Source organism: Macrosteles quadrilineatus, unplaced genomic scaffold, assembly GCF_028750875.1.
Source record: "Macrosteles quadrilineatus isolate MER2022 unplaced genomic scaffold, UCM_ALF_1.0 Scaffold_1__1_contigs__length_201487025, whole genome shotgun sequence".
NCBI lineage: Eukaryota > Metazoa > Arthropoda > Insecta > Hemiptera > Cicadellidae > Macrosteles > Macrosteles quadrilineatus.
In genome coordinates, this window is record NW_026542594.1 from 195,575,289 (window position 1) to 195,590,146 (window position 14,858).

The 14,858-nt window shown below is 29.8% G+C and overlaps 1 protein-coding gene across 8 annotated transcripts in view; it reads left to right on the top strand.

Moving 5' to 3' along the window:
• The window catches only part of LOC128993315 (octopamine receptor beta-2R-like), a 273,858-nt gene that overhangs the window by 36,828 nt on the left and 222,172 nt on the right, over positions 1-14,858 (top strand). For 5 of the 8 annotated variants that reach the window (XM_054417152.1, XM_054417161.1, XM_054417135.1 and 2 more), the window contains exon 2: positions 9,336-9,369. The exons of the other annotated variants lie outside the window; for them this stretch is intronic. The gene's annotated coding sequence lies outside the window, so the exon portion shown is untranslated. The remainder of the gene's footprint in view (positions 1-9,335; positions 9,370-14,858) is intronic. 8 annotated transcript variants of the gene reach the window in all.

A 14,858-nucleotide genomic window follows, 5' to 3' on the forward strand; every position in this document is an offset into this window, starting at 1 on the left:
ATTTTTTCAATATAAAGTTATTATCGAAGAATTTGGCAGAGAATTAAACATAAACCAAGCTTAAGGAATATTAAACACATTTTTTACATCCCGTTGGATCAATTTTCTTGGGCTTGGTAAAGACACAATTAAACCAATGACTGTAATTTGTATAGTTAATGCCAGGACGTTACTGGCCAAGACATTTTCTTGTTAATAACTCAGGGTGATAGCCGAGAATTTTAACAAGATTTTCTTAAGCTCAGTTATAAATGTTGGTAATATTCTTCAGCATCAAGCTCCTTGTAATATTATACAGGATGATTGCATATCTTCTTGTAAATTAAATTTGTTAACGTCCTGTAATTGATAAGACAAAGTATATTAGCTGGAATAGATTTAGAAATAACACAACTGCTTCAAAAATTCACAAAAAATAGTTTTTTCCTGAAAGTACAACAATTTGTCAAATAACACTTGTAATAATATTTTTACACTTATATTGTTATTCACAAGACGGTAAATACGTATAAAAGATGGTAGGTAAAGATAGATTTTTATTGGAGTGTCCAAATCGATCACCACTTCTCTCTTATATTTATTTACCGTCTTGTGAGTAGACATTGTAAGTGTAATAGTATATTTCGTACCTAGGGCCGAAAAAGAGGTCTTGCCGGCTCGAGATAGTTTTTAAGTTCGAGACGAAGTCGAGAACTTAAATCGATCGAGAGCTGCAAAACCATTTCGGTCCGTGGTACGAACGCTATTTTTCACCACACTATACCCTATTACCACTATTCACCAATATAATAATGCACACTGATCGTCAACACAACTACAACTTTAAGGTTATGTGAAGAAATAATTTGAGGAATCAGCAAAAATAAAAATAAATAGTTGCTAGGCAACGGTGACAATAACACAATTCTATATTGCAATGCTATGGATTTTGATTGTGTATTTAAAACGCATTCATGTTTTAAGTTAGTAAGCGGACAGCTGATTTTGCGGCCCCGGCCTGTAAAAACCTGCTCGGTCCCCAAATTGGCGACAGCTGGCATGGCCAGCAAAACGTAACTTTCAGCCACCAATTAACGTATGTAATACAGCCAAAAACATCATAGTGTGGTGAAAATATATTATTACAAGTGTTATTTGACGTATTTTGGTCCTTTCAGGTAATTTAACCTCGATGCTGATCAAGAGGTTATTTAGTTAATTTCTGGATAAATGTTACTAGTTACAATAATTTATATGGATACCACACATATTTACCTGTGTAAAAATTTAGTATAATATAGTCCATTGTAATCGAAATAAAATATTTAAAGACGGTAAAAGTTATATAAACAAGACAAAATGTAAAGAGAACTGCTCAGAGTGTTTGTAGACTTTTGAAGCCAAACACTCAACAAGATTCGTTGGAATAATTCTGCAGCTAAGAGGTTTTCAAGCTTCGGAATTCATCATCATAATTTATTTAGTTTCATTCTAAAACAATTAAATAGCTAAAAGTAATGAATTGTTAGAAATAATAAGTAATAACCCTATGTATGTAAATGGTTTATAATTAAGTGGCATTTGTCCGGTTTCTTTTTTCGTTTTTAAGGCCTTATAAGGTCCTCAAACCTTTAATAATGTACTTATCTAAATATATAATTGGATAATTAGTCTCAAGGAATGTTTTTGAAATAATTTAATTTTAAATATACGTTTACCTGTATGTTAGTTTCCGAAGTTTAATCAGCAGTTTTTTAGACTCTTTTAGTAATTTTAATGATGCGTTATCATTTAAGTAGGTTCAAACGTAAACTATTTGACTTTTTTACTTTATTTCGATCGAATACATAAAATAATTTTCTGACAAAATAAGTGTAATAGAGATTTAATTTTGTATTCAGCTAATTTATATCATAGACTAAACGAATTTTTGTCTCTGGTTATAATTACGTTTTATCTATTACTTTGCATTATTGGGTCAAAAACCATTATACTTAAAAAAAACATTTCTTTTATCTACATAAACATATCTGATGAAAGGACAACTTCTATGATCAGTTCCATTACAATGTAATGCTGCATGCCTATGTTGACCTCCACCTAAAGACATTGAGTATAGATAATGAGCCATCAGACACTAATAAGACAATCGCCTGTCTGTCTGTCTGTCTGTAGAAGATGGACTTCCGCCACAGCCGCCTTGAGATGTTAATTACACAAGAATTCAATATCAACACACAATCATCAGTAATTTATAGCTTAAGGAATGCTTTATTGATTGTAGTGTTGAAGCATTGAAGCTATTAGAATAATGTTTGGAATATTATCCGTTGTTTGTGGACTTTAAATATTTTACTGAATCATTTCTTATTAAGAAGCACAAGATGGATTGTTCAGGTTTTGTTACAATTTATCTTTTCATTAGTAAACTTTAAATGTTCAAGAATAGTTGGAGATAGTTTTGAAAGAAATTGTGTTTTCTAAAATTTCAATTATTTGTGACTTATATAGATTTTCGTATGCTTGGTAGGTCCTTGTGTGGTGATTTAAATTACACTGATTATTTTACTCACTGTTTCTGACATTGATGCATTTTGTGTTGAACATTTATGAATTTTTACAACATTATTACTAGCATATAAGAGAGCACATATACTGAGCACAGTATCAGAAAGTGAAATTGTAAGTATTCATATCAAATTTATTATATTTATAGTAAACTTTAATTATACAGGAACGAATAGCTCAAATAAAAATTTTTATTTCCATAAATACTAAATTTTCAATTATAATCATTCTATTAGAAAATTTCACCATGGCATAGCTGGAAATGGCATGTTATATTTTTATTTCAAATTGTATTTACCATGGTAGTTTTTAAACTCATGCTTTAAAGGTTAAACTTGTGTTAATGAGCTATCGAGTTAAAGAAGAACGCATCATAAAACCCGCCTTGTAAAATTGTTATGATTTGACTTATCAAGGTTTGCTGAGAATTGTTATCTTAATATTTCTCGCTATTGCGTTATCCATTTCATCATCAGTAACTACTTTGAGAAAAAACCAACTGATGGTCGGAGGTGATTTAATAGCTAAAAATAGAAAATCCTGTTCTATACAACTTTTGGGAATTTTTGGTACCATCCGCCTTATAACTTTGCATATTGAAATATATTTTTCTGGGAAAAAATTTTCAATCATGCTTTCCCAAATACTAGGCTGTTAGCTACACTTTCCAGAGTTTTCTGTACTTAAATTTATTTTTTATTAACAGTGATTTCGATATTGCTTCATTAAATCTTAAAATAGTTTTGTATTGACTTATATTTATTCGTGATAAAATTCATACAACAGCAATGCACAAAAATCAATAAGGTATAATTTTATGTATGTGAGGTGCTGCTTTAAAACTACTAGACACGCCTAAATTTTGTTAAATATATAGTTAAAACTCATGTAGGGAAAACATATATGTATCAATTACTGTTATTTCTTAATATGATTTACTATTAAAGAATACAGTTACTGTATTTTAGCCTGCTTACAACAAGGGGTATATTAGTATCTATTTTATTAATAATTTACAATATTCTTTCTCCATAAATTTATAGTGTTATTTTTTAATCAATTTTGCCTGATCCAGAGTATCAAATTCTATAAATTATATTGGTTTCATTCGGAAAACCCCCTTTTGAAATATTCAGAAAAAAATTAACCAAAATAATTGAAAAGGAAAACAGTTGCAATTTCAAACAATTCAATAAAAAAATGTAAGTAGGAAAACGTACAATTTTAGCTTCTCGGACCTAGAATATTGGCGATTTCATCGTGTAAACCTATCGAATACCCGATGAAAACCGATTTCGTTGAATATTCTATGTTATCTTTGGTATAATCCCTACTTATATTGGACGATCTTTCCCGTTTCTATGAAATACGTGAAGTGGTTTACTAAAGTCGTAGTCAATCCAATACGTTTTTAAGCAAGATAATATTAAAATCATGTGGCTAAACGGTAAATCTAAGCTATCAAAAGATATCAATTTGAATATTAATTATTTCGTAATCATTATTTAATTACTTATACTTCCATCGAAACGCATAAATGTATTTTGCCTCATTTACCAACTGCGATCTTTTCATGTGATCCTATTGTTTTAGGCCTATTAGAAATGGACTAGTATTTTCTTAACATCTTGAAATCTCAAGATTATATAAAGTCAAATCAATAATTGAGTTTAACCTGTTACTAAATCAGTAGGCACTTTAAAAACGTAAAAATTGAGCGGATATGGATATTAAAAATGGTTTAGGTTAATATAGAGGAGAATATACACCTTTTCTTAATTTAATATGTCTGTTTATATCAGTCTTAAGATAATATTATACGTATATCTCATCAGAATCAGGGGTACCCACACCAATATTTTAAGGAAATATCCATGGGGAAATGTGTCATTAAAGTAAATCAAAACGTACAAAATATTAGAAATTTTAAATTTACGTTTTACAAATATTTTTATATAACGACACCTAAACGTAACGCATCGACATTTTTATGTTGAGAATAATGTTATACTATTCAATGCAAATCGTAGCCAAGCGAAAGCAATATTGAGAGAAGCTAGTTCCAATATTGTTGATATCATGGATAAAGTTATCTTGCGTATAGAGTGAAAACAGACGCAATGAACATTTCATGATTTCGGTGTAAAATTAGTTTGTACTGAATTTTGTCGTTGAGCAAAACAGTAAATAACCTAGAAATTTATTATACAATTCAAAATTACGTAAGGAATAAAAATAGTGCTATCAATAATAAATTAAAACCGCAACGAGCACATATTCTTAAGTAATTACAAATTATTAGGTATCCAAGACTATTTAAGAAATTAATAATTACATGTTACAGATTTTCACTTTCTAAAACGTTATTTGCTTTAGATATTTATTGATTATCTTACGGATGATATGCATACTCTTGTGGTTTGCTTGTTTGATGACATTCATTGATGGCATTTGACAAACAATATTATAACATTATTATTCTACACAATTATTATTTGGCTAAAATACATTATTACATTTCCTGTAGTAGCAAATCAAAGTACTCGTTGCATCTAATGTTATTTAAATCGGGATTCTCTTCGACGTGTTTAAGAAATTTTAAATTTGCAAGGATATTGTTTTTTTTTTTCTTTTTTTTTTACTCCATTACAAACTTGTTGGTGCTATTGTTCCCTTTAATCCCTAGATATACAAAACTGTATCTTTTAATTTATTATTTGGATCAGCAAAAATGAATAATATTTAACGATTTCTCTCTTCAATACCATTCATCAACTTATGAAAAGTAAACCTAGTTATATCATCCATGCAGCTTTAAAAATCCAATAAATCAAACTTAATTTGCCACATGCAAAAACAAGGAGCCAAAATATGTAAATGTTTACGAAAATCTGTTAAAAACAGCTCATGCTTGCTCCTGTCAATAGCAGCAACAATACACCAAATTAGTCTCGGTTATCGACTAAGGTGTTGACATCCTGGGTCGTTACAATCTGACCTCAAGGTCACACTCGGGGTCACAGTCAAGGTCAAGGTCACCTCGTTATTATGCTGAAGCTTCCATCACACTAAGGGCAATACTTCAATCACTTCGAGAGCGGAATGGCGCTATTTTTAATACTTTTACTTTTATCATCACCTGTTAAGTTTCCAGTTCGTTTGGGTGTACTCATCTTTAAAAGTTCATTTTTATGATGAAGCACCTTCCAAATATGTTGTTTGATTTTGTGAAACTTGATTTTAGATCTATGAAAAATAAATTGAAAGAATTTAAGTTTGCTAGTTTTAGAGATCCATGATATACCTTATAAATAAACCTATTATTCAACAGCTGATCAATACAACATTTCGTTTGATCAATTTAATGAGTTCGTAAATTTACAATTTGGGTGCCACAAGCCTAGTCGTTTTTAAGCTCGTATATTTTTAGGAAATCCCAAAAGACAACTGAAAAGTCTCTGGAAGAGCTTTCAATTTAACATAATATATTTTATGAAGTTTATGAAATATTAGTCAATTGTTAATTATCTATTTTTAATTAATTGAGGTAGGGACGCCATCTAGGTGCGCAAATACCCAAATATGAGTGAAAGATGAGTGTAGAATAAAGTGAGATTATAATTATAATCCTGCCCAATGCTTTTGCAAGTGCCTGCAACAAACCGCCTTAGAACTAGTAATTATAATTGTTTTGCACTTAGAATAATAAAGAATAATACTTTAAAACATTGTTTTGTACTTGTAAATCCATTATTTCATTGGACATTTCCGAAAAAATCGTCCAATGTTATATAATAAACATATAATTTGTATTTGATTTTTTTAATAATCTCAATTTATACATAAGAAATTTTCCAATTACAGTTCCCACAAAACCGTTTAAAAACAAACACCCATACTTAATCCTCATGTGAAAAGTCTATCAATTCACATGAAACAATGTATTGCATAAACAACATCGATAACAACTTTGAGTATACTTTCATGTAACGCAAACAAACATTACCCTAGGTAACACCAAAACAGTTGGGGATCGATTGACGCTTTCGGAAGTACGCTTCCCCGACTAAGCTAGTTTAGATAACGGTGATAAGGCACGCCTACCGACCTTGGCCTGCTACAATGCGATAGCTACAACATTGACATTGGCACTGCACGATAGATGTTTGTTTATGTTCATATTATACTAGATATAAATTTTTAATAGCAAAGGCAAGCCATATTCCGTAATATTGAAAGTGTGATTTTAGCATCATTCTGTGCTAAGGTAAAACATTATTTTTATACTTTAAATCAAACTGAATTTTAAGTCGTAATGGACATAGTTGATGAGAGCTACCGACAGATTGTGCTGTTTCAAATACTTAATTTTGTTACTCATTCATACTTTTAAACGAATTCAAAATGATAAGTTTACTTATTGTATGCTATAGCAGCTTTTATGTCATCTCAACTATCTCATAAAAAGGTACGAAATTTAGAGAATTTTATATGTACAAAATTTGATATTTAGTTTTATGTGTAATTCAATCTGTGACCAGATCACAGAACAATGTCTTTTAAATATAAATTGGTGAAAGCTGATTTTATAGATGGGATGTATACTTCAGTATCCGAAAATCAATGATAATAGTATGAATTACGTACGGAATATTATGTCATTCAAAATACATTTAAATTGACCTTAAAGTTATTGATACGCATTAAAAAATGGTATTTATGTATCTATATTATGTTCTATTGCTCTAGACAGATTTTTACCCACTAAGGCAATGTTATCATAAAGTAACAAACCAAAAAAAAAATAAATAAATATTGTGTTGCTTACATACTTTTTTTATATTACGATTTTGAATTTAATTCGTTGTATAGTTATAAGCATAAGGGAATTATTTTTTACTCAGTTATATTTTGCTTTAGGTATTTTCAAAACTTTTATATTTTAGTACAACATTTTTATAGAAAATCATCTTATTGTTTTGCACACACTATTTACAAACAGGTCAACTCGGTAGACATGATTTTGATAATTCAACCAAACCCTTTAAAAACTCTTCACATTATTAAGAGTAACTTTTTAAATTCATGAGACTTTTAAACCCATTAAACAGCTTAAACAAACCACACGTTTAACATCGCACATTTGCGTTTTGCACGATAATTTCTCTATCACCGTTGCCATAATCTTGTAAGTGACTTTGAATGTTTACAAAGCCATAAATATGTCGCCCAGCTGGTAACACGTGTGTGATTATGACGCTGATCGCGTATCACTTACAACAACCGACGATCACGCACTCTGTCCAGTGCTACCAACCTACGTGCTTTGCATAAAAACTTGAACGTTTACGCACTATATAAAGTGTTTTTCTGCTCTAGTTTCCAATACTCAGTGCCACCAACCTACGCGATTTGCAACAAAAATATCGTTGATTATCGCAACTGTTTACACACTATATATAGTGCTCTAGTTTCTAATACTCAGTGCCACCAACCTACGCGTTTAGAAGCAAAACTATCGTTGATTATCGCAACTGTTTAGACACTATATAAAGTGTTCTAGTTTCCAATACTCAGTGCCACCAACCTACACGTTTTACAACAAAAATATCGTCGATTATCGCAACTGTTTTGATACTATATAAAGTTTTTTTTTCTGCAATAGTTTCTAATACTCAATGCCACCAACCTACGCGTTCACCTTAAAAAAAATCTCGTTCGATTTCAAGTTCTTTCAAAACCATTAGTCATTGTGTTACCATATAATAATTCTATCCAAAAAAGGTCGATTAAGATAGTACTAAAACCAGGTTTGGGACAGTTTCCAAAAAATAAAAATAAAATATTTATTTATAAAATCACAATGGGGAAGAAACCCAAAACGATTGTGTAATTTAATAGTTTATAGCGTTTTAAATTCACTAAAATAAAAAAAAACCATGCAGATCACAATGTTTCTTAGTCTGACCAAAATAGACAAGGAAATTCCAACCCTAAGTGCTCTTTGAGCTCTGAACAGCTGTTCCATTGTTCCTGGGCTGTCGTCTGTAAACTGAACAATAACTGTGTTAAGTCCGACGATATGAGGGCTACTCTACATTGTGTCATAGATAACTGTAGACCTCTGTGAATGATAGCTTATTCATTGTGGCTAACACCTTCTTAATCTTTATTAATTTTATTTCATTGTTGATCAAAAATGTTTCTTAATTTACATATCGTAAGTGGGAACTATAATTATAAGTCTTAAAGCTATGCATGTTGTAGATTAGTGAACTATAAGGGAGTTTGTACATTTAAGAAAATTCTAAAAAATAGTGGTAGTATATATATTTAGTCTACATGACAAATGAAGTAAAATTGTAAATGTTGCTCCAAATAGTACGCCAAACTGATTTGCTAAGTATTAATAATTACATTTACATGTTTAGACCAGGTAAAAAGGCAAAAGACATTCTCAAGAATTAATTTTGATAGCTGTTCTAGTTTTTGCGCCAACGGCAGTGCATATTGCCAAACGTCATAGACAAATATATAATTCAGCAAACACAATTTATATTGTGAACACTTTTATAGGCTAACATATAAAACGAAAACGTAACTGAACCCTTAATGACTCCACCAGAGAGCACAGAATAGAAATTTCTATTCTGTGCTCTCTGGACTCCACGAAGTGTACAAACAAAACTGTATTTAATTTTTGTATGGACGTTGCTTTTTATCAAAATTTGTATTTTTAGTCTATAATTTGTGTAATTCTTGTAATTTATCGTTGTTATTTTTTCCAGATACAGTAATTTGGAGCTTGCTGACTAGCTTCCGGTATGTATAACAATTAATACACATCAGAAACTAAATAATATTTCTAAGGATTTTCCGTAGGTGAAATATTTTTCTGTTTCGTGTATGTTTTAAATAGATAATTTCTTTGGAGAAGTGATTTCAACCTGATTTTTAAATATAATTCATTTAAGATGATTCATCTTCAAAAGGATGTGAGCTGGTCTAGGTTAAGTGCATGGCCCTTGGTACCAGAGGTCCCGGGTTCAAATCCCACCAATTACAAATATTTTTTATCTAGATAGTGCAAAACCCATCTAGGTATATACTGAAGTAATGTGTAAAAATAATTCCAGGCCAAAAAACCTATTACAAATAAGATTGTTGAGTACCAGTCAGTAAAAATAATATATAATTAAGTTCCATTTGTGGTTGGTATGCTTGATGAAAATCAATGAACACGCCGTTTTAAATACGAACCACGTACCCAGTTTTATGCGTGTATGTGAACGATAACATTTTAAGACTTGGTTGTGACCTGCTTTTCGTTACGTTTACATTCGTCTTATACTGTTAATGTTTACAAAATTGCAAACATATAAATGGTGTTACAAAAAAAAAAAATAATAATTACCATATACGCCGGGCAAGACTCGACAAATATTTTTAATTGACCTTTTCCGCTTTAATGGGTTCAGAATGTCAAACTCAATATAAAACGTTTTTTACGTTTTTCAATTAAAACGTTTTTTTTACAAACATTTACTTTCCTAAAGACTTTCAAAGTAAAAGTGTGGATTTCGAAAACTCAGTTGGGAAGACGAATTCTATTTAAAAATACATTTCATTGTGCTATCACATGAAAAGAATATTTAATGACATACTAATCTTTGAATATACAGGTTAAGTCAGACAGGTAATATAATATTCTTTATTCACGTTTTAAACGTGTAACTTTGTAACAATATCCACGGCGCTAACGAATATAATTATTCAACGATTCTATTTATGTTTATCTATTTTTGTCGTCAAATTGAAACAGAGCCAACCCTGATGAAACACAATATCACAGCTGTTTGATTTTTATTTTCTTCTTTGAATATTCAAGTCAAGTGTTCAATGTTTGCATTTACCCTGATTCAAAGTATCTATGTTAGAATATTAGTTGCAACTGTGGGTCAATTATAAACTAAACATTTGGCAAGGACTGACAACAACCATACCGTTGTGTGGTCTTGGCCACGATACAAAAACGGATTATTTTAAGTCTTAAATATGACGAGAATTTACTTACAATTCTGAAATATGAAACGGAAATTTAGAGCTCAACAAGATTTATTAGAGAGATATGGAACATTGTTCTTTATTCTGGAAATATATCAAAACGTAGCTAGTTAAAGTGAACGCTTATGCTGGTTTAAAATAGGTACCTCACAAATTTTTCGAAAGGGGAAAATGAAAAAAACCTATTTAAATGGGGTTTTAATTTTTTTTTCTTCGGGGAAGTATATCTTTTGAGGTGTATATATTTTTGAGTATCCATAATATCCTTAACGTTCTTTTTTGTACATTTTCAGTTAACGGTCTAACTAAACTAAATAGAATAAAAGTACAGTATGATATATTCATAAAAAATGTTTGATGAGAATAATTGTTTTTGAAATAAATAAACTAGTAGCAAATTAGAAACCTCAGAAACATCAACTAATTGAATTATAGACTATATTGGTGTACATTCATGCAATAGTGAATGGTAATATATTTCTTCTTTATAATCAACTTAATGTGAAACCTCTCTTAGAATTCAATCAAAAGGAAAATATATTGGCCTAGTTTGCATTTATGAATATTATTAAAAGTTGAGGTAATACAATCAATGTATTGCATTTCTGAAACTAAACTATGTTTAAATTGCTGAAGACCCTTAATAAAGTCTCTATGTTGATGAAACATAATTTTTAATTTCTTTATAGTTAGACTCTGCATATCGTAATATTCCACTAATGGGATATTTGTTTGACAAGTGTAGAAAATAATGACCAAATAGCTTTAGGAAGTGAGCTAACCAATAGAGCATATTTTCCAATCATAAATGAACCACAGCCCTTAGTGTCTAGGTAAAATTATCCTAAAGCATGTCATAAACCTCATTTCACTTTTCAACTGTCGGATTTGAACCGAGAATTTCAATCTAGAATCACCGTGCTAATTGCTATGACCTACCTACTATGCTTTGCTATTACGGAATATATGACTTAAATATCAATATATGACTGTAAAGTATAGAGAATACGATTTGAATAACAAATCTAAAATAATAATAAATATTAATAAATATTGATAAACGAGAGACACATATAAAACATCAATTATAATCCGATTATGTCATGTGATTCATTATTGCAACTGTAACTTGTAAATTGTTATTGAATATAATTTAAACTCAACAAAACATGTTGCAGCAACACAAACTGACATAATATACAAGCCAACATTGTCCAATATGAAGGATCGTCCTACACTCATCTCCATTGCAATTTCAGAATAAAGTATTAAAGTATTTACGTTTTTATTGAATGAACCCAACTTATGTTTTGAGATTATTGATTATGATCAAGAATAAGTACATGATTATAACTATAGACAGAGACTATTATAACGCAGACTCCTATACTTGACTCTGATATCCATAGAGTATCAACATAATGTCAATCAAAGCTCTTTGACACTTGAGATCTAAGGCATGACAGTAGTAATTGTTGCTGAGTGCAATGTTCCATAAACGATAAATTAATTATAAGATTAAAATGTACTTTAGTAGGCACCAAAGATTGTCAAAGTAGTTACTTCAGGATGGCTATGTTTAAGCTTATGACAGCTAGTATTTAGCAGCATTGAAAAATTAAACGTATCATATCACACATGGATATGACATATGCTTGAAACATGTCCTGGATGAAATAACTACATTTGACTACTTCTGGCAACAACTTTAGTAGGATGTTCATCTTATAATTAAATTTCCAAAGTATCAAGTTTAAATTGAAAACTAGATTGTAATTAAGATGTCTTAAGGGTTGTCATTGGAGGTTTTTTTCCAAATATAAAGGTTTAAATTAGTACTTAGTTTAGGTTTACCATACTAAAACAGTACCATAGTACCATAGTAAGAGTATATTCCAAAATTCGTCAGCGGCTTAGTATTGTTTTCTAACTGTTTTATAGTTAGTTTAACTTAAAAATGAATTATATCTTTGCCAAAAATTACCTCTTTTTAAATCTTACTTTTTAGGAACTTATAATTCTTGTCGGATAAAGAATGCAATTGGTCTATGAGCAATACATTTAGGACTTTTAGGAAATGTTAAAAAAATATGTTTAGTTTTTCAAAGAGTTTTTAACGACAATTATTTAGTATCTTGCACTATAACAAAGCCTAAGAACTGCCTATTTATTAGTGATGTTTTACATACATAAAAAGTTAATATAAATTTAAAGCCTTCTCCCTGAACGGAAATTAGTATTAATATCAACAAAATATACTATTAAATGGTTTATTAATTGAAAGAATATCCATTATATCTATGATAAAAGGTACAATTGTACTATACAATATGTAGAATATTATGAGTTCTTAAAACAGATATTAAAGATAGTTTAAATTGTTTGATAAATTGGATACGTTTCAGAATACCACTGTTGTAGGCCATTTTATAAAAACACCAAATTATTTTTTTTATATTTTCAGTTACAACAATGACTTATTAGTCTACCTTTTGCATAAAAAATATTCGCAATGTTACTAAAATAATTTTGGATCAAAATCTAAGTTTATAACCAACAGTTAGTGACCAGAAATAGCTTGTTTCACAATCACTTTGAACATTCAATACGAATAATTACTGAATATTCAATATATCGATACATCGATAGCGGGGCTAAAGGTATTTCATGCATGATACGGGGTAGATTTCATTGATATTACTCGCTTATTCCAATAATCCATACTCGTGTTCTGTTTTCATCAGGAATTCCCCAAGTAATGCGCTTAGGTTTACCGTAATACTGCGATTATGATATATTGCTTTGCAATTTATGTTTCATATGATTATTATGGCTTACTTGTAATAGATTATTTCGGACTAATGTGATTCGATGTAGATTGAAACAGGTGTTTTCCCGTTGTTTTCGGCTGCACTTTACTTTAGGTCCTATACAAAAAACCGAATGAAAATATCGACTATTCGATTGTTTCATTCGATATATCGTTTGGTCAGTTAGGTTAGGTTAACCTTACCTTACTAACCAAATGATATATCGAATAATCGATATATCGATCGATATTTTCGTTCGAATGAGTGTAGGACCTAAAGTAAAGTGCAGCCTTGTTTTCTCGTCAGAAGATTTCCAAGGGCTATACTATTTTTAATATTTCCAAGTATTGAGTTTTTTTACATTATTTTATGTTGAAACTGGTGGAAGTTTAAGTTACCTTTTATTTTGGTTACCTTGTCATCTTCAAGTCCAACTAACACACTGATGTGCATTTAGCAACAAGGTAAATCTGCAGGGTTACAATATATATATTATATATATATAAATCTATATATAAATATATTAAATATATATATATGTATATAATAAATATATATACAATAAATCTAAATATTCTACGTTATTCTATTTAAGTTTATGGAACTTTATAAGTATATTGGACTTAAAAGACACAAGACAACTAACAAAATATAAAGTAACCTAATTACAAGTTTTTGAAATTTGTTTTAAGGTGTATACTCCATTTGATTGCAGTTGTATGTGCAATTTTACCTAATATATGTATTTCTGATAGTTCTCACTACTTGATGCACCTTATTTGAAATTATAAATGCACCATATTTATGTTTGTATGATAGTAAATGTAGTTTTGATAAATAAAATATGTTTTAAACACTCGTCAAAAGTATAATCACTATAATTATAAGTAACAATCCTGGTAGGGAAATATCTATTTATAGCATAACTCCAGGTATAACACCGGTGGATACAAATGGGACCATTAGTACGCTATCTTAGCCCCTGAAAGGGTTCAGTCATCTGTGTCTATTCGATGGTCTCTATTGCACAATAGGTCCACAAACGTTGTTGATAGACTGTAATACAACGTCCATTATAATATTGTCATCATTAAATTATCCAACATCAATAATTACTACCCCTTTTATATTAAACCAAAAACCTACTTAAATAGATATGTCTATACTATTATAAAAAAGAGGTGGTTGCTGTATGTGTGTATGTGTGTATGGGAAAAGTAAACTTGAAAAATACTGGTCGGTAATTAATATGTTTAACACACTGCAGAACTATTATGGCACTAGACAGTTGATTTAAAAAATAAGTTGAAAAGATCAAAGTAATTTCTTTTTTATTTAAGGGGGAAAGATTTAACTATTGTTGAGAACACCAGCTGTACTTTTCCTCCCATGAAATGTTAGATGGTATATTATAATATAAAAAAAGGATTTTTTTTA